This window comes from Leopardus geoffroyi, chromosome B1 (genome assembly GCF_018350155.1).
Source record: "Leopardus geoffroyi isolate Oge1 chromosome B1, O.geoffroyi_Oge1_pat1.0, whole genome shotgun sequence".
In the NCBI taxonomy this organism is placed as follows: Eukaryota; Metazoa; Chordata; class Mammalia; order Carnivora; family Felidae; genus Leopardus; species Leopardus geoffroyi.
This window is the reverse complement of record NC_059327.1, coordinates 79,396,379-79,415,998: the sequence shown is the minus strand read 5'-3', so window position 1 is coordinate 79,415,998 and position 19,620 is coordinate 79,396,379. Positions and strand designations below refer to the sequence as shown.

Below are 19,620 nucleotides of genomic sequence, written 5' to 3'. Positions count from 1 at the left end.
TTTACTACAGTTAGGATTTTATAATAGCCTCCTTCTTTTGCCCTGTGTGCAAAATACAAAAAACAATGGTGTATTTTGTCAAATGCTTTGTCTGCATCTATTGAGAGGATCATGTAGTTCTTGTCCTTTCTTTTATTAATGTGATGCATCACATTGATTGTTTCGTGGATATCAAACCAGCCCTGCATCCCAGGTATAAATCCCACTTGGTCATGGTGAATAATTCTTGTAATGTATTGTTGGATCCATTGACTAGTATCTTGTTGAGGATTTTTACATCCATGTTCATCAGGGAAATTGGTCTGTAGTTCTCCTTTTTAGTGGGGTCTTTGTCTGGTTTTGGAATTAAGGTAATGCTGGCTTCATAGAAAGATTTTGGAAGTTTCGTTCCATTTCTATTTTTTGAAACAGATTCAAAAGAATAGGTGTTAAGTCTTCTTTAAATGTTTGGTAGAATTCCCTTGGAAAGCCATCTAGCCCTGCACTCTTGTTTTTTGGGAGATTTTTTTATTACTAACTCAATTTCTTTGCTGGTTATGGGTCTGCTCAAATTTTCTATTTCTTCTTGTTTCAGTTTTGGTAGTTTATATGTTTCTAGGAATTTGTCCATTTCTTCCAGATTGCCCAATTTATTGCAGTATAATTGCTCATAATATTCTCTTATTATTGTTTGTATTTCTGTGGTGTTGGTTGTGATCTCTCCTCATTCATTCTTGATTTTATTTATTTTGGTCCTTTCCTTTTACTTTTTGGTCAAACTGGCTAGGGGGTTATCAATTTTATTAATTCTTTCAAAGAACCAGCTTCAGGTTTCATTGATCTGTTCTGTTGTTTTTAATTTTGATAGCACTGATTTCTGCTCTAATCTTTATTATTTCCTGTCTTCTGGTTTTGGGTTTTATTTGCTGTTCTTTTTCCAGCTCTTTAAAGTGTAATGTTAGGTTGTATATCTGAGACCTTTCTTCCTTCTTTAGGAAGGCCTGGATTGCTCCATACTTCCCTCTTATGATTGCCTTTGCTGCATCCCAGAGGTTTTGGGCTGTGGTGTTATCATTTTCATTGGCTTCCATGTACTTTTTAATTTCCTCTTTAATTCCTTGGTTAGGCCATTCATTCTTTAGTAGGATGTTCTTTAGTTTCTAAGTATTTGTTGTCTTTCCAATTTTTTTCTTGTGGTTGATTTTGAGTTTCATAGCGTTGTGGTCTGAAAATATGCACAGTATGATGCCAATCTTTTTCTACTTGTTGAGGGCTGATTTGTGTCCCAGTATGTGATCTATTCTGAAGAATGTTCCATGTGCACCCAAGGAGAATGTGTATTCTGCTGCTTTAGGATGAAATTTTCTGAATATATCTGTTAGATTCATCTGGTCCAGTGTGTCATTCAAAGCCATTGTTTCCTTGTTGATTTTTGGTTTAGATGACCTATCTATTGCTGTAAGTGGGGTGTTGAAGCCCCATACTATCATGGTATTATTATCAATGAGTTCCTGTATGTTTGTGACTAATTGGTTTATATATTTGGGTTCTCCACGTTTGGGGCATAGATGTTTAAAATTGTTAGGTCTTCTTGGTGGATAGACCCTTTAATTATGATATAATACCCTTCTTCATCACTTGCTACAGTCTTTATTTTAAAATCTAGACTGTCTGATATAAGTATGGCTAGTCTGGCTTTCTTTTGGCAACCATTAGCATGATAGATGGTTCTCCATCCCCTTACTTTCAATCTGAAGGTGTCTTTAGGTCTAAAGAGGGTCTCTTGTAAACAGCATATAGATGGATCTTGTTTTCTCATCCATCCTGTTACTCTATGTATTTTGATTGGAGCATTTAATCCATTGACATTTAGAGTGAGTACTGAAAGATACAAATTTATTGCCATTGTGTTGCCTGTAGAATTGGAGTCTCTGGTGATGTTCTCTTGCCCTTTCTAGTCTTTGTTGCTTTGTTGCTTTGTTGCTTTGTTACTTTTTTCTTTTGTTTCATCTTTTCTCCCCTCAGAGAGTCCCCCTTAAAATCTCTGGCAGCGCTGGTTTAGTGATCACAAATTCCTTTAGTTTTTGTTTGGGAAACTTTCGTCTCTCTTTCTATTTTCAATGACAGCCTTGCTGGATAAAGAATTCTTGGCTGCATATTTTTTCTGAATCAGCACGTTGAATACATCCTGCTACTCCTTTTTGGCCTGCCAAGTTTCTGTGGATAGGTCTGTTGCAAACCTGATCTGTCTTCCCTTGTAGGTTAAGGACTTTTTTTCCTTTGCTGCTTTCATGATTCTCTCTTTGTCTGTATATTTTGTGAATTTGACTATAATATGCCTCGCTGATGGTCGGTTTTTGTTTAATCTAATGGGAGTCCTCTGTGCTTCCTGGATTTTGATGTCTGTGTCTTTCCCCAGTTAGGAAAGTTTTCCACTATGATTTGCTCACATAAACTTTCTACCCCTTTTTCTCTCTCTTCATTTTCTGGGACCCCTATGATTCGGATATTATTCCTTTTTAATGAGTCACAGAGTTTTCTAATTGTTATATTGTGCTCTTGTGCCTTAGTCTCCCTCTTTTTTTCTGCTTCATTTTTCTACATAAGTTTGTCCTCTGTATCGCTGATTGGCTGCTCTGCTTCATCCATCGTTGCTACTGTGGCATCCATTCAAAATTGCAGCTCAGTTATGGCATTTTTAATTTTGTCCTGCCTAAATTTTACTTCCTTTATATCCACAGAAAGAGATTCTATTTTATTTTCCAACCCCAGCTAGTATTATTATTATCATGATTCTAAATTCTGATTCATACATCTTGCTTGTATCTCTGTTGATTAGATCCCTGACTGTCATTTCTTTCTGTTCTTTCTTTTGGGGTGAATTCCTTCGTATTGTCATTTTGGAGGAAGAAAAATAATAAAATTAAACTTAAAAAGAATAAAAAAAATCAGCTAAAGGATGCTAGATCCTAGGTGTGTTATCATCTGATTGTTGAAAAAAGCTTGATAGAATAGAAGGAAAAGGGAAAGAAAAGAAAAGAAAAGGAAAACATTTGAAAAATTAAAAAAAAATGACTACAATAGGGGTGCCTGGGTGGCTCAGTTGGTTAAGTGACAGACTTTGGCTCAGGTCATGATCTCACAGCTTGTGGGCTTGAGCCTCATTTCGCGCTCTGTGCTGACAACTCAGAGCCTGGAGCCTGCTTTGGATTCTGTGTCTCCCTCTCTCTCTGCCCCTCCCCTGCTTGCACTCTCTCTCTTTCAAAAATAAACATTAAAAAAAATTTATTAAATGAATACAATAAAATAGAATAAAATGAAATGAAAGTAAAATAGAATAAAATTTTCAAAAAAGTAAAAAATATCGTTGAAAAAATTCAATAATAATCTTTTTTATTAAAAAGGAAAATAAAGGGGCGCCTGGGTGGCTCAGTCGGTTAAGCGTCCGACTTCAGACAGGTCACGATCTCGCGGTCTGTGAGTTCGAGCCCCGCATCAGGCTCTGGGCTGATGGCTCAGAGCCTGGAGCCTGTTTCCGATTCTGTGTCTCCCTCTCTCTATGCCCCTCCCCCGTTCATGCTCTGTCTCTCTCTGTCCCAAAAATAAATAAACGTTGAAAAAAAAATTTTTTTAAATAAATAAATAAAAAGGAAAATAAAAATATTTTTCCCCTCTGTATTCAACAATAAGAAACGAAAAGAAAAAGAAAAAAATTGAATAGATGGACTGACGAATGGAATGGAATATGATTGAAATTACATCCAGTTTCCCCTAGAAGTCAAACTATGAAACACTTTATAGTCTGTAAACTAAGCAGGCAGAGAGACTTGTGGTGTTCCTCTAGAGCATGGTTGGTCCAGTTGGATGGGGCTTGGTGTAATGACTCCATTCTCCATTAGATGGCCCTGCTTTGTTTACCAGGGCTATATCTTGTGGCACATGTATGCATGTATGCATATACATGAGAGAGGTGAAAATGGTGTCACCCAGCTACCCAGTGTCTGGTATCAGAATTCTGTGCTCTTGCCAACCAGCAATCAAGCACCCCTCCTTTGTCTCTGGCTTTCATCCACTCCCTGCTTCTACCCTGTTAGTAACCAAGTCGTCAGCTTGCCAGGTGGCACCTCCCTCCTGAGTTTTATCTTAGATGGGGCTATGTTTCCAAACCCCTCACTTTTGAGGCCCTGTGGCTTTAACCTGCTCAGACCCTCTGGAGGAGGGTCTTGCCAAACAATATCCGGGACTGGCCCACCCCCAGGAATATTCACATGACCACACCACTGAAGATGCCCAGAGACTGGGGACAGGTGCCAGTCCACCCCAGAAAAGGTTCATGCAATTGCATAGCAGAAGCCTTTCAGGCATTATGGTAAATTGCGATATACATCTGGTGTCTGGCTTCACCATTTCTTAATGTCCTTGTTCCAACACCAGCAAACATGCGTTCTCTGGGGTCCTCTGGGACCTTTGCCTGTGGGGAAGCCACACACAAATGTCCTCTCAGGAAGGAACTACCTCCCTGTGCGGCCCTCGGACCCCTTGGACCTCACTTTCTCCTCCTGGAGATTCGCCCTTCCCACCAGAGCTCCACCAGGTATCGAGCTGCAGAGTTTCAGACTCTGCACTCCCCTGTTCATAGTCTTAATGGTATCCAAACCCTCTTCTTTCTCCCTTGTTAATTCCCTTAGGGTGTTTTCAGTCTTTCTCTTTCTCTCCAGCCGCTTTTGGGGTAGGGGAAAATGCCTTTCCAGTACTCTACCCCCTGTCTCCATCCTCTCTCTAAAAGCAAAAACAGCTCTTTACCCTCCACAGCTTCTCTCTTTCCCAGTTCACTTCTCCATGCCATGTACCTGCTGACTTCTATGGTTCAAGTTATGTAGATTGTTGAGTTGATCCTCAGATCAATTTTCTAGGTTTACAAGATGGTTTGGTGTTGATCTAGCTGTATTTCAGGGATGAGAGATGCAAAAAAAACTTCCATGCTGCTCCACCATCTTGGTCCCTCCCCTATATTTCTTTGATTTCTTATGATCTCCCATCTATAACTCTATCTTAGCACTTACCCAATTATATAAGTGAAATGATATGTTTGTCTTTCTGACTAAAAAGTGAGTTCTAGGCCTTAGGAAGTATACCCTTATTCATTCCTTATCTCCAGCATTCAGATAGTGACTAGAACTTAAAAAGCAATTAAATGTGTGGTAAACTAAGCTAAGGGCAATAGTAGGAAGATCAGAGAAAGGATGATTTGGAAGATGTGTAGAGAACAGAATCTAATCAACTTGAAACAGTTATATGATAGGAGAACCAAAGACATAAGGAAAGGTGAGAATGCCAAAACTTTTTAGCTATAGGGACTTGGATACATGATGGTGCTGGTAACCAGGATAGGCAGTTCAGGCAACAATAACAACAACAACAACAACAACCAGAATTGAAGAAAAAGACATGAGTTTAATGGCTGTATGTGAGATATCAATCAGTATCAAGTGAAGATGTCCAGTGACAAGGTAAGAAACTGTATTTAGAGCTCACAAGCAAGATCTGGTCTAGAATTATATTTGGAGGTTTTAATTCTACTGGTAGGTTGAGTTATGTAAGTGGTTATTATTCTACATGGAGAGTGTGCAGAGGGTAGAAGTGCCCAAGTAAAAATGTTGAATGAGAAGAGAACAGCCAAGACTCTGATTGGGAGAATCCTCTGAAATTAATAGTGGAGGAAAATAAAATCCTGGGTAAGATGTATTGTTTTTTAGACAAGCACTATTCGAAGGAATGGTTTATAAATAAGACCAGAGTCTTTCCCAAATCCAATTGGGCCAATAGCATATAGAATAGATAAATATAAGGAATATGAATGGCATATTTTTCTCAACATATTGGTATAAACTCCTCTTCAGATTTCTTTTGGTTTGTGAAAATAGGTACTAATGTAGGTCTTTTCTAAAAGCAAAGTGATGGAACACAGACTTTTGGAAAACGGGGAATATTCTTCAGTTTATGCCATTTCAGCTTACACAGCTTTCATAGGAACATTCTGCTTTCAGATAGTAGTGGGAAGCTATAATATAATTCATCTTTATGAGGAGTTTTTGTAACTTACTGAAAGTGAGAGTTGGAAAGTTGGAATTTATTGGTGTTTCTCCAGGGAAGTCTATTGAATGCATTAAGTAACTTAATGTTTAAGTGATTAAATATTCCACCAACCAGCATCTCCCCTCTCTTTTTCTGGGAACTGCTTATACTTGTCAACTTTCACTGAGTTATGTTATTTAACAAACAACTGGGAGTTGTGGTTTACAAAACAAAGTACCTCCTTGCTTATATTACGTATAGATCATAAGTTGCCTACAGTGTTGCTTCAGGCTTTTAGAAGACTCTGCTGTGCATCATGTCTTGTCTCATCCTGATTCCAGGCTGAAGAAGACCTGCCCATTCTCATGGCAGGGATGGGGGAAAGCTGCTACTAAATCACAATGCCTCTTTTTTTTTTTTTTTTTAAGTTTGTTTGCTTGTTTGTTTGTTTAATCTCTAGGCCCAAGGTGGGGCTTGAAATCATGACTCTGAGACCAAGAGTCACACACCCTTATGACTGAGCCAGCCAGGCACCCCTAAAATCACAATACTTCTTTTTTTTTTTTTTAACGTTTATTTATTTTTGAGAGACAGAGACACAGAGCATGAACAGGGGAGGGGCCGGGAGATGGAGAGACACAGAATCTGAAGCAGGCTTCAGGCTCTCAGCTGTCCGCACAGAACCCAACGCAGGGCTCAAACTCACAAACCGCGAGATGATGACCTGAGCCGAAGTTGGACGCTCAACCGACTGAGCCACCCAGGCACCCCAAAATCACAATACTTCTTAAAGCTTCTGCACAAGTGTGTTGTATGTCATGTCCTTTCACTTCATTGGCTAGAAGATATCATATGACTAAGCTCAACCTTGATGGATTGGGGATATATACTCTTAACAAGGAAAGGGACACTTCAAGTCACATATACATATACATGGAAAGGGAGGAGCAAATAAGTTAATAATACAATTGGCCACATTATTCCTCTGTCAGCTTAAACATTGTGGCTTTTGTGGGAAAATGCCCATGTTCCTACATATTCCCAGTTTTTTGGCCACAATTGATTTCGTCAGAGTTGAGCATATAACTAATTCAAACAGAACCCTTCTACTTTCTAACAAGAATTGAGAAAAAAATTTTTAAAAAGAATCTCCAGTAGCCACATTATAAAATGTAGTGCGTAGGAGGAGTTGTCAGTGACCATATTCTTCAACAAGTGAAGAAAACCAGGCTGTAGTGGCAGGGAACAGAGTTGACACACAGAATAAAGTTAAAAAGGATGGGGAGAAAGTTATGGCATCTCTGCTCTTTCTATGGTTTGGTTGTCCATCCATTCCTTGGATTCTGTAAATTATGACGTTTTTCTTTTTGTCTAAGGTAAAATGGAATTGGTTTTTGTCATTTGTAGTGATATCATGGTTCATGGATGTGTGTAATTTCATTAATCCTAACACAAATACTTTTAGGCAGGTACTGTAATTAACATTTCACAAATGAGGATCAGAGTTAGGGATGGAAGTTCTTTCTGATACCCTGTCTAGAAGAAATATTTTACAAGAACACCCAACTACATTATTCTACACTATGCTCACCAAGCAATTCTTTGTCCTGGTTTCTTCCAAGGGCACTAATATACTGGGAAACTGTGCCCCTTCCCGCCCCCAAAAAATGGACTGATGTTGGTTATCTTGCCAGAAATAGTTTGTATTATGAAATAACAAATTGATACTATGATTTATAAATTAAGGGTTTTTTTTACTGACTTGGGTTGGTGTAAATCATTTCTGAGAATTTGCATTCACTATTTTTTAACATAACCTCAAGATTTTATTGTCTTCATAACGTAACAAAATATGAGGCCTCGAACTGAATCATTTGGCCCTTTCTCTTCTTATCTCCTCCCAGTTCAAAATGTTTGCATCTCTTCATAACCAGCATTCTCTTAGACCTGTAGTTGGGCTCAACACATTCAAGCCTCAGCACAATCTTCTTTGTAGTTTTAGACTTTTTCTGGAAAATCAGCTTAGTCTGCCCACCAAAGCCACTCTGCTTCCTGTCATAATGCCACTTTCCCTGGGCATAAAGAGAATATTTGCTTTTCTTGTACTTTCTTGTAAGGTTGGTACTTGCCACACTTCTTGCAGAAAGTCCGTAGGTTTTAGGAATGTTCACCATGTTTGTAAGAGCACTATCAGCATAGAAAGTAAGTTAACTATTTAGAATTTAAGAATCTGAAAATTGAAGATCATCTTAGAGGTGAAATTTATCAGGATCTGATCTTGCCTAGAACACCTGTACTGCCTATTTTTGGACAAGTACTTACTGCACAGCCACCATAAACTTGGATTTTTCAAGATGCTGAAAGATAGAAATTCAATAAAGAACTGACTTCTGGACACAAAACTGAACTTTCTGATCAGTTAAATCTCAAAAAGATCTAAAAGATGTATTAGTCACCCACGTTGTGTTTAGCCCTTGACTAGCTACTATCGGGGTTAAAAATGACCTGAGGTGATATCAGTGAAAATAGCACAGTAGTATACTCCAAATTTCACCCCCCCCCCATAAAGGAAATGAAAAATGGGCAAAATGTCAGAATCAACTTTTTTGTAATTTTGGAAATTAGCGAAAGGCCTGTAGCAACATGTCAAATAGGAGAAATGGCTGTTTTTTATTAAAGAACTATAAAATGTATGGTGTTTTAACCTATGCCAGCCCCATCTCTTGCTCCTCAGATCAGTGGTAGCTGTAAAAATAACAGTCTGCATTCCTGATACCAGAGGGAGCAAAACATACCTCATAAGCAAAGAATTGTAATTCATTGCCGTTCACCCTTGAACAATATAGGCTTGAACTGCATGGGACCACTTACATGCACATTTTTTTTTTCGATAAATACAGTACAGTATAAATGTATTTTCATTATGATTTTTTCTTTTTTTAAGTTTTATTTATTTTTTGAGAAAGACAGTGTGAGCAGGAGAGGGGAAGAGTGGTGGTGGGGACAGAGGATCCAAAGGGGGCTCTGCACTGACAGGCTGACAGCAGCAAGCCTGATGCAGGTCTTGAACTCAAGAACCGCAGATCATGACCTCAGCTGAAGTCAGACACTCAACCAACTGACCCACTCAGGCACTCTTTCATTATGATTTTCTTAATTTTTTTTTGCTTACTTTGTTGTAAGAATATAGTATATAATACATATACAAAATATGGGTTAATTGACTGTTTATGTTACTGGTAAGGCTTATGGTCAACAGTAGTAGGCTATTAGTAGTTACGTTTTGGGAGAATCAAAAGTTATAACTGGATTCCCAACAGGGGGAGATGGAGGGGTTCACCATCCCTAACCCCCATGTTGTTCAAGGGTCAACTGTATTTGTTCTAAACTGTCTGTTGGCTCCCTCAAATATAGGCTTGTCTTTATTTTGCTTAACTCCAAACTAGCCTCAGGTTAAAGCTCCTTCCCACAGGGCATTTATTGAAAACATTTACAGTATAATGTCTTAGGTTGCTGCTCCTGCTGTGATAGATAATAGCTGGGGTAAATAATAGATTAATCAGAAAGGCTGGGCTATGAGTGTCCTGTAAGCTTACAAAGCTGAAAATCTAAAAGGCTAAATGCATGCTCAGGGAAGTGTGGATGCTCAGGAAAGATTCAAGAAAGCCCTAAACTCACTCCCTCCTGACTTTGAGGTTCTAAGAAAGAAGGAAGTGATGGCTAAGGCAGAGTTGTAAAGTGACTGGTGAATGTTGAATGCATGCCACAACAAATACACATAGGTTCTCTCCAAAGACTGGGATATCTTTTGGTTCCAAGTATTTAAGAAAATCTGTGGCCAATCATTAGGTGACCACTAAGCTACCATAACAGATACTTCAGGGGCTACATACAACAAAGAACAGACTGCAGAATTAGTTCAGAAAAGTCACTAAACAGGTGCCTGGCTAATTCAGTTGATAGGGCATGCAACTCTTGATCTCTGGATTGTAAGTTTGAGTGTTGGGTGTAGAGATTACTTAAAAATAAAATTTAGGGGCGCCTGGGTGGCGCAGTCGGTTAAGCGTCTGACTTCAGCCAGGTCATGATCTCGCGGTCCGTGAGTTCGAGCCCCGCGTCAGGCTCTGGGCTGATGGCTCAGAGCCTGGAGCCTGTTTCCGATTCTGTGTCTCCCTCTCTCTCTGCCCCTCCCCCGTTCATGCTCTGTCTCTCTCTGTCCCAAAAATAAATAAACGTTGAAAAAAAAAATTAAAAAAAAAATTTTTTTTAAATTAGAAAAGAAAGTCACTAAACAAAAAATAACAACTACAATAAATGATAATATCAACAAATCCTAGGGAATGGAGAGTTAATATAATCATTATCACCCAAAGTCTATATTTACATTAAGGTTCATTCCTGGTGTTGTACATTCTATGACTTTTGACATATGTTTAATGACATATATCTTCCATTATAATATCATACAGAATAGCTTCACTGCCCTAAAAAAATTTTTTTTTTTTAAAAAGTTTTAAGTAATTTCTACACCCAGTGTAGAGCTCCAACTCACAATGCTGAGATCAAGAGTTGCATGCTCCACTGACTGATGCAGCCAGGTGCCCCACCCTAAAAAATTTCTGTGCTCTGCTGGTTCATCCCTTCTTTCCCCTCTGACCTCTGGTAACCACTTGTCTTTTTACTGTCTCCACAGTTTTGCCTTTTCCAGAATGCCATATAGTTGGAATCATAGTATGTAGCCTTTTCAGATTAACTTCTTTCACTTACTCATATATATAAAAGGTTCCTCTATATCTTTTCATGACTTGATAACTCATTTGTTTTTAGAGCTGAACAATATTCTATTTTCTGGATGTACCACAGTTTATCTGTTCACCTACTAAAGGACATCAAGTTTTGGCAATTACAAATAAAGCTGATATAAACATCTGAATGCAAATTTTTGTGTGAACATAGGTTTTCAACTCCTTTGGATAAGTACCAAAGAACATGATTGCTAGATTTTATGTTAAGACCCTGTTTGGTTTTTAAGCAGCCTCCAGTCTTCCGAAGTGACTGTACCATTTCTCATCCCCTGCAGCAATGAATGAAATTCCTGTTGCTCCACATCTTCACCAACATTTGGTATTGTAAGCATTTTGAATTTTGGCTGTTCTAATAAATGTGCAGTGGTATTTCATTGTTGTTTTAATTTGAAATTCCCTTTTGACATATGATGAGGAGCATCTTTTCATATGCTTATTTGACATCTGGTATATCTCTTTCGCTGAGGTGTCTGTTCATATATCTTTTGCCATTTTTTTTTAATTGGGTCATTGGTTTTCTTATTGTTGAGTTGTAAGAACTCTTTGTATATTTTGAAAAACAGTCCTTTTTCATATATATCTTTTACAAATATTTTCTCCTACTCTGTGGCTTCTTTTCTCATTCTCTTGATAGTGTCTTTCGCATAGTAGAAGTTTTTAAATTTTTGTTTAGCATTTATTCATCTTTGAGAGACAGAGAGAGACAGAGCATGAGCAGAGAAGGGGCAGAGAGAGGCAACACAGAATCGGAAGCAGGCTCCAGGCACCGAGCTGTCAGCACAGAGCCCAACGCGGGGCTTGAACTCATGAACTGCGAGAACATGACCTGAGCCGAAGTGGGACGCTCAATTGCCTGAGCCACCCAGGCGCCCCCTCATAGTAGAAGTTTTTAAATTTAATGAAGTCCAATTTATAAATTCTTTTTTTCATGGATTGTATCTTTGGTGTTCTGTCTAAAAAGTCATCACCATAACCAAGGTCATGTAGATTTTATCCTGTTTTTACTAGGGGTTTTATAGTTTTGCATTTTATACTAAGTCTGTGATCTGTTTTTAGTTAATTTTTGTGAAGGGTATAAAGTCTGTGTTTCGATTTGTATTGTTACATGTGAACATCCAGTTGTTCCAGCACCATTTGTTGAAAAGTTTATCTTTGCTCCATTTTCTTGCCTTTTGCTCCTTTTTCAAAGATCAGTTGACTGTATTTACTTGGGTCTAATTTGGAGCTCTTTAATCTGTTCCATTGATTTATTTTTTTTTTTGCCAATACCACACTTTATAACAAGTCTTTATGTCAGATGATGTCAATCTTCTGACTTTGTTTTTCTCCTTCAATATTGTATTGGATATTCTAAGTCTCTTAATTAACTCTCCATTTAAACTTTACAATCAATTTGTTGATACCCACAAAATATCTCTCTAGGATTTTTACTGGGATTGCATTGAATCTATACATCAAGTTGTAAAGAACTGACATCTTGATAATATTGAGTCTTCCTAGCCATAAATATGTAATATCTTTCCATTTATTAGTTATTAAATTGCATTCACCAGAGATTTATAGTTTTCTTCAAATAGATCTTGTACATATTTTGTTAAATTTATACCTAATTATTTCATTTTGGGGTGTTAATGCAAATGGTAATGTTTAAAAAAATTTGTTTTTATGTTTATTCATTTTTTGAAAGACAGAGAGAGACAGAGCACAAGCAGGGGTGGGGCAGAGAGAGAGAGGGACACAGAATCCAAAGCAGGCTCCAGGCTCCAAGCTGCCAGCACAGAGCCCAACGTGGGGCTTGAACTCACGAACCGTGAGATCATGACCTGAGCTGAAGTTGGACACTCAACTGACTGAGCCACCCAGGCGCCCCGAAATGGCAATGTTTTTAATGTCAAATTCTACTTGTTCACTGTTTGTATATATTCATTGTTTGTATATTTACATTATATCCTGTAGCTTTGCTACAATTGCTTTTTCATTGCAAAAGCTGTTTTTGTCAATTCTTTCAGATTTTCTACATAAGTAATCCTGCCATCTGTGAACAAAGACAGTTTTATTTCTTCTTTCTTTATCTGTATACCTCTTATTTCCCTTTCTTGTCTTATTGCATTAGCTAAGTCTTTCATTACAAGGTTGAAAGGGAGTAGTGAGAGGGGACATATTTACCTTGTTCCTGATCTTAGCAGGAAAGTTTCTAGTTTCTCACTATTAAGTATGACATTACCTTAGGTGTTTTGTGGATTTCTTAATCAAGTCAAAGGTAGGAAATTCCCCCTTTATTCCTAGTTTGGTGAGAGTTTTTATCATGACTGGGTATTAGATTTTGTCAGATGCTGCATCTATGATATGGTCATGTGAATTTTCTTTTTTAACTTGTAGATATGATGGGTTACATGAATTGATTTTCAAAGGTTGAATCAGCTTTGCATACCTGGAGTAAACTTCACTTAGTTTTGGCATGTAATTTTTTAACATATTATTGAATTTTATTTGTTAATATTTCATTGAAGATTTTTGCTCTGTGTCATGAGAAATATTAGCCTATAATTTTCTTTTCTTGTGATGTCTTTGGTTTTGGTATTAGGGTACTGCTGACCTCATAGAATGAATTAGGTATTCTCTGGCAGCCACCAGTTTGTTCTCTGTATTTAAGAGTCTGCTTCAATTTCTTTTGTTATTTCTTTTATTCATTTGTTTTGTTTTTAGATTTCCACATGTAAGTGAAATCACATGATATTTGTCTTTCTCTGACTGATATATTTCACTTAGCAAAATACCTTGCCTGTCTCTCTGTGTTGTTGGGAAAGGCAAGATTTCACTCCTTTTTATGGCTGAGTAAAATTCCATTGTACATATATACCACTTCTTCACTCAATCATCTATTGATGGACACTAGGTTACTCCTATATCTTGGCTATTGTAAATAATGCTGCAGTAAACATAGGGATGCATATATCTTCTCAAATTAGTGTTTTCATTTCCTTTGGATAATAGAAAAAGCTTTTTATTTTGGTGCAGTCCCAATAGTTTATTTTTGCTTTTATTTCCCTTTCCTGAAGAGACAGATCCAAAAAAATACTGCTAAGGCTGATGTCAAAGAAATTACTACCCATGTATTCTTCTAAGAGTTGTATGGATCCAGGTCACACCTTTAGGTCTTTAACCCATTTTGAGTTTATCTCTATGTAAGACATAAGAAAGTGGTCCAGTTTCATTCTTTTTCATTCAGCTGTCTAGTTTTCCCAGCACTATTTATTGCAGAAACTCTCTTTTCCTCCATCATATATTCATGCCTCCTTTGTCATAGATTAATTGGCCATATAAGCACGGGTTTATTTCTAGGCTTTCTATTCTGTTCTGTTGATCTGTGTGTCTATTTTTGTGGCAGTACCACACTGGGGTTTTTTTGTGTGTTTGTTTCTTTCTTTCTTAATAATTTATTTGTTTTAATTTATATCAAGTTAGTTAGCATATGGTGCAACAATGATTTCAGGAGTAGATTCCTTAATGCCCCTTACCCATTTAGCCCCTCCAGGAACCCTCGGTTTGTTCTCTATATTTAAGAGTCTTTTATGTTTTGTCCCTCTCCCTGTTTTTATATGATCTTTGCTTCCCTTACCTTATGTCCATCTGTTTTGTATCTTAAAGTCTTCATATGAGTGAAATCGTATGATATTTGTCTTTCTCCAACTACTTCGCTTAGCATAATACCACATAGTTGCAAATGGCAAGATTTCATTCTTTTTGATTGCCGAGTAACACTCCATTGTATATATATATATACCACACTTTTATCCATTCTTCCATCAATGGACATTTGGGCTCTTTCCATACTTTGGCTATTGTTGATAGTGCTGCTATAAACATGGGGGTGTATGTGCCCCCTTTGAAACACCATACCTGTATCCCTTGGATAAATACCTAGTAGTGCAATTGTTGGGTTGTAGGGTAGTGCTATTTTTAACTTTTTGAGGAACCTCCATGCTGTTTCCAGAGTGGCTGCACCAGCTTGCATTCCCACAAGCAGTGCAAAAGAGATCCCCTTTCTCCGCATCCTTGCCAACATCTGTTGTTGCCTGAATTGTTAATGTTAGCCATTCTGACAGGTGTGAGGTGATATCTCATTGCGGTTTTAATTTTTATTTCCCTGATGATGAACGACGTTAAGCATTTTTTCATGTGTCGGTTGGCCATCTGGATGTCTTCTTTGGAGAAGTGTCTATTCATGTCTTTTGCCCATTGCTTCACTGGATTCTTTGTTTTTTGGGTGTTGAGTTTGATAAGTTCCTTATAGATTTTGGATACTAACCCTTTATCTGCTATGTCATTTGCAAATATCTTCTCCCATTCTGTCGGTTGCCTTTTTTGCTGATTGCTTCCTTTGCTGTGAAGAAGCTTTTTATCTTGATGAGGTCCCAATAGTTCATTTTTACTTTGGTTTCCCTTGCCTCCAGAGACATTTTGAGTAAGAAGTTGCTGCAGCCGAGGTCAAAGAAGTTTTTGCCTGCTTTCTCCTCGAGGATTTTGATGGCTTCCTGTCTTACATTGAGGTCTTTCATCCATTTTGAGTTTATTTTTGTGTATGGTGTAAGAAAATGGTCCAGGTTCATTTTTCTGCATGTCGCTGTCCAGTTTTCCCAGCATCATTTACTGAAGAGACTGTCTTTATTCCATTGTATATTCTTTCCTGCTTTGTCACAGATTAGCTGGTCATACGTTTGTGGGTCCATTTCTGGGTTCTCTATTCTGTTCCATTGATCTGAGTGTCTGTTTTTGTGCCAAGTACCACACTTTGTGTGTATAGCTTTGTAGTATATCTTGAAATCTAGGTTGTGATACCTCCAGCTTTCCTTCTTCTTTCTCAAAATTGCTTTGGCTATTCAGGGTCTTTTGTTGTTCCATACAAGTTTTAGGATTCTTTGTTCTGGTTCTGTGAAAAATGCTCTCGGTATTTGATTAAGGACTGCATTGAATCTGTAGATTGCTTTTGGTAGTATGAACATTTTAACAATATTAATTATTCCAATCCATGAACATGGTATATCTTTCCATTTATTTTTGTTGTCTTCAATTTTTTTCATTGTCTTATAGTTTTCAGAGTACAGATTTTTCACCTCTTTGGTTAATTTATTGCTAGGTATTTTATTCATTTTAATGCGATCACAAGTGGATTTTCATTTTTTTCCCTTTTTTTAATTATTAATTTTTATTTTTATTTAAGTAGGCTCTGTGCCCAGTGTGGAGCCCAATGTGGAGCTTGAACTCATGACCCTGAGATCAAGACCTGAGCTAAGATCAAGAGTCAAATGCTTAACTGACTGAGCCACCCAAGCACCCTTGGAACTATTTTTAAATTTCTTTTTCTGCTACTTTGTTGGTGTACAGAAACACAACCAATTTTTAGATATTAATTTTGTGTTCCACAACTGTACTGAATGCATTTATTAATTCTAATAGTATTTTGGTGAAGTCTTTCAGGTTTTCTGTCCCTATAATACAAATGTTATTATGCTTGATATTGTCTCAAAAGCCCCTTAATCTACCCTAATTTTTAAATTCTTTATTCTTTTTGCTCTTCAGTTTGGGTGATTTCCACCACTCTGTTTTCCAGATTGCGGATTCATTTTTCTGCCTTCTCTAATTTGCCGTTGATTTTCTCTAGTGTATTTTTCATTTGAGTTATTGTATTGTTCAGCTCTGATTGTTTCTTCTTAATGTTTTCTATCTCTTTGTTGAAATTCTCACTAAGTTCATCTACTCTTCTCTCAAGTCCAGTTAGCATTTTTATGACAACTTCTTTGAACTCTTTATCAAATAAATTGCTTGTCTCCATTTTATTTTGTTGTTTTTCTGAGCTTTTTTTTCTTGTTCTTTCATTTGGAACATATTCCTTGACTCATCATTTTGCCTGATGCTCTGTGTTTTTTCTGTGTATTAGGTCAGCAATACCTCCTGGTCTTGAAAGCAGTGGCCTTCTGTAGAAGGCATCCTGTAGTGTGCAGTGGCTCAGTCCCCTAGGTCACCAGAACCCAGCATTCCAGGGGTGTTCCCTATATGAGCTATGTGTAGCCTCTGGTTGTGACTGTGTCATGTCTACTCTGGGTGCACTGGTGGGCAGGGCTGGCCCCTGGCATGATGGACTGAGAGGCCTGGCTACAGCTGCTTCACTTGTGCTGGTAGATAGGGCTGCTTCCCCAACCCAGGGGAGTCAGTGCTTTGGATGGGCATTTGTCCTGGCCAGGGCTATTTGCTGGGTATGGCAGGAGAGTAGTTGCATTCCAGGGACACCAGTCCTGACCAAAGCTGTCTGCCACGTATGGCATGGTGGGAGCTGCTTTGGAAGGAAGTCTGCCAAAGTCAGTAGGTTGGAAGGGACTGGACCACAGGGGAACACCAGGGCAAAGGAGAGGTGTTCTCAAGGTAGATGGAGAGTGTCAGAACTGGCTCCCACAAGTGTCTGGCCAGCTAGACTGAAGAAGAGCAATAAAAATAGTTCCTACTAGCACTTCTATTCCTGGAGAAATTTCATACAAATTTCTGCCACTTTACTGCAAACCTAAAAACTAGTCCATACATCTCCTTCATATATAACTCAGGCATTTTTCAAACTTCTGCCTCTGTGCTGGGTCTCAGAGCAAGTGATATGTATACTGACCCTTTAATAGGAATAGAGTCTTGGGGCACATGGGTGGTTCAGTCGGTTAAAAGTCTGACTCTTGATTTCAGCTCAGGTCATGATCTCACAGTTCATGGGATCAAGTCCCTTATTGGGCTCTGCACTGACAGCAGTGAGCCTGCTTAGGATTCTCTCTCTCTCTCTCTCTCTCTCTCTCTCTGCCCCCACTCACATGCATACGTTCACACACTCTTTCTCTCAAAATAAATAAATAAACTTAAAAAAATAGGAATACAGGGGCACCTGGGTGGCTCAGTCAGTTAAGCGTCTGACTCTTCATTTCAGCTCAGGTCATAATCTCATGGTTTGTGAGTTTGAGCCCCATGTTGGGCTCTGCGCTGACAGTGCAGAGCCTGCTTGGGATTCCCTCTCTCCCTCTCTCTCTGTACCCCCCTCAAAATAAATAAATAAACTTAAAATAAATAGGAATACAGTCTCAGCTTCCTATAGGTCTCCTGGAATTAAGCCCCAATGATTTTCAAACCCAGATGTCAAAGCCAGGGGGATTATCTTCCTGGTACAGATACCCAGGATGGTGAGGAGCCTGATTTGGGGCTTGATGCCCTGGTCCTCTTGGAGCACCTCTGCGTCTATGATACCCCTCCCATTTGGGGGCTGCTGGACTAGAGGTATAGATCCTGACCACATCTCTGCCCCTCCTACCCTTTTTCAATATGGCTTTTTCATTATATATTTATCTGTAGATGAGCTGTTATATCAATCTTTTAGGTGGTTTTCAGAGTGAGTTGTGTTATATGTAATTGTAGCTGTGGTGAGTCTGTGAAATGAGGTAAGGTCAGGATCCTCCTATTTTGCCATCTTCCCCATCCTCCCACCTCAGTTCTTGTGGCTTCCTCTAAAAATTGCATTGTAAGCTCATTTAAATGGCTAGAATGAGTGGATAGACATTCAGGAAGGTGATAGGACTTGAACCAGGTCTTAAAGAATGGGTAGTATTTAGGATGTGCTCAGATAAAGGGAACGGTATTTGTTCCAGGAGAAGAGACCAGCAAAGCAGAAGCAAAAAGGTGAAAATGGATGCTGGAGAGAATAAAGAAAGCTGTCTCCACAGAAAACTATTTATTGTTGAAGTTGAGTAGCAGTGGCAAATAAAATCAAGAGTGTTAAACAAGTCCAAATCATGGAAAAGTAGAGTATAATACAAGGGAAACTCTCTTGACTCTGAAGGCAATAAAAAAGATAGTGTGTGTATTTACTTTTTAAAAAAAGAATTCACATTTCTGGAATACTGGGAAATTAGTCTGACATCAGTTGCAAGATGAATTTAAAAGAATTCAGGCATGAGATAATTAAAGTTCTAGAAATAGGAGTAAATGAGATTTAAAAGGGTTTTGTTACAAAGATAGAAAGAATATCGGGAAACAAATTGCTGGTAATGAAGAAAAGAACCAAGTAAAAATGAATCATCAGAGAATTAAGTAAACAGAGAGGGGTGCCTGGGTGGCTCAGTTGGTTAAGTGTCCGACTTCAGCTCAGGTCATGATCTCACAGTCCATGAGTGTGAGCCCTGCATCGGGCTCTGTGCTGCCAGCTCAGAGCCTGGAGCCTGCTTCAGATTCTGTGTCTCCCTCTCTCTCTGCCCCTCCCCTGCTCATGCTCTGTCTCTCTCTGTCTCAAAAATAAATAAAAACCTTTAAAAAATAAACTGAGAGAAAAATTGAAATTTAAAAAATGACAACTTATAGAGATGTGACAATATTGAGATAACTACAGTTAGTAAATCCAATTCCAGTGAAATAGTAGGACTAGAGAAGCATAATCAAGTGACCTTCAGTTTAAAAGTCTTCAGTATTATTGGGGCATCTGGGTGGTTCAGTCTGTTGAGCATCTGACTTCGGGTCAGGTCATGATCTTATGCCATACATTGGGGCTCACTGCTGTCAATGCAGAGCCCACTTTGGATCCTCTGTCCCTCTCTCTCTCTGCCTCTACCCCATTCATGCTCCCTCAAAAAAAATTTAAAACATTTTAAAAATGTATGTCTTCAGCATTATTGAAGCAATGCATCATTTTATTCCAAATGAATATATAATGCTGTCAAAGGACTTTTCAATAACCTGGGGA

The 19,620-nt window shown here is 38.3% G+C and overlaps 1 pseudogene; it reads right to left on the bottom strand.

Moving 5' to 3' along the window:
- Window positions 1–7,768: 7,768 nt before the first annotated feature.
- LOC123582954 lies at window positions 7,769–9,028 on the bottom strand (annotated as a pseudogene).
- Window positions 9,029–19,620: the final 10,592 nt, after the last annotated feature.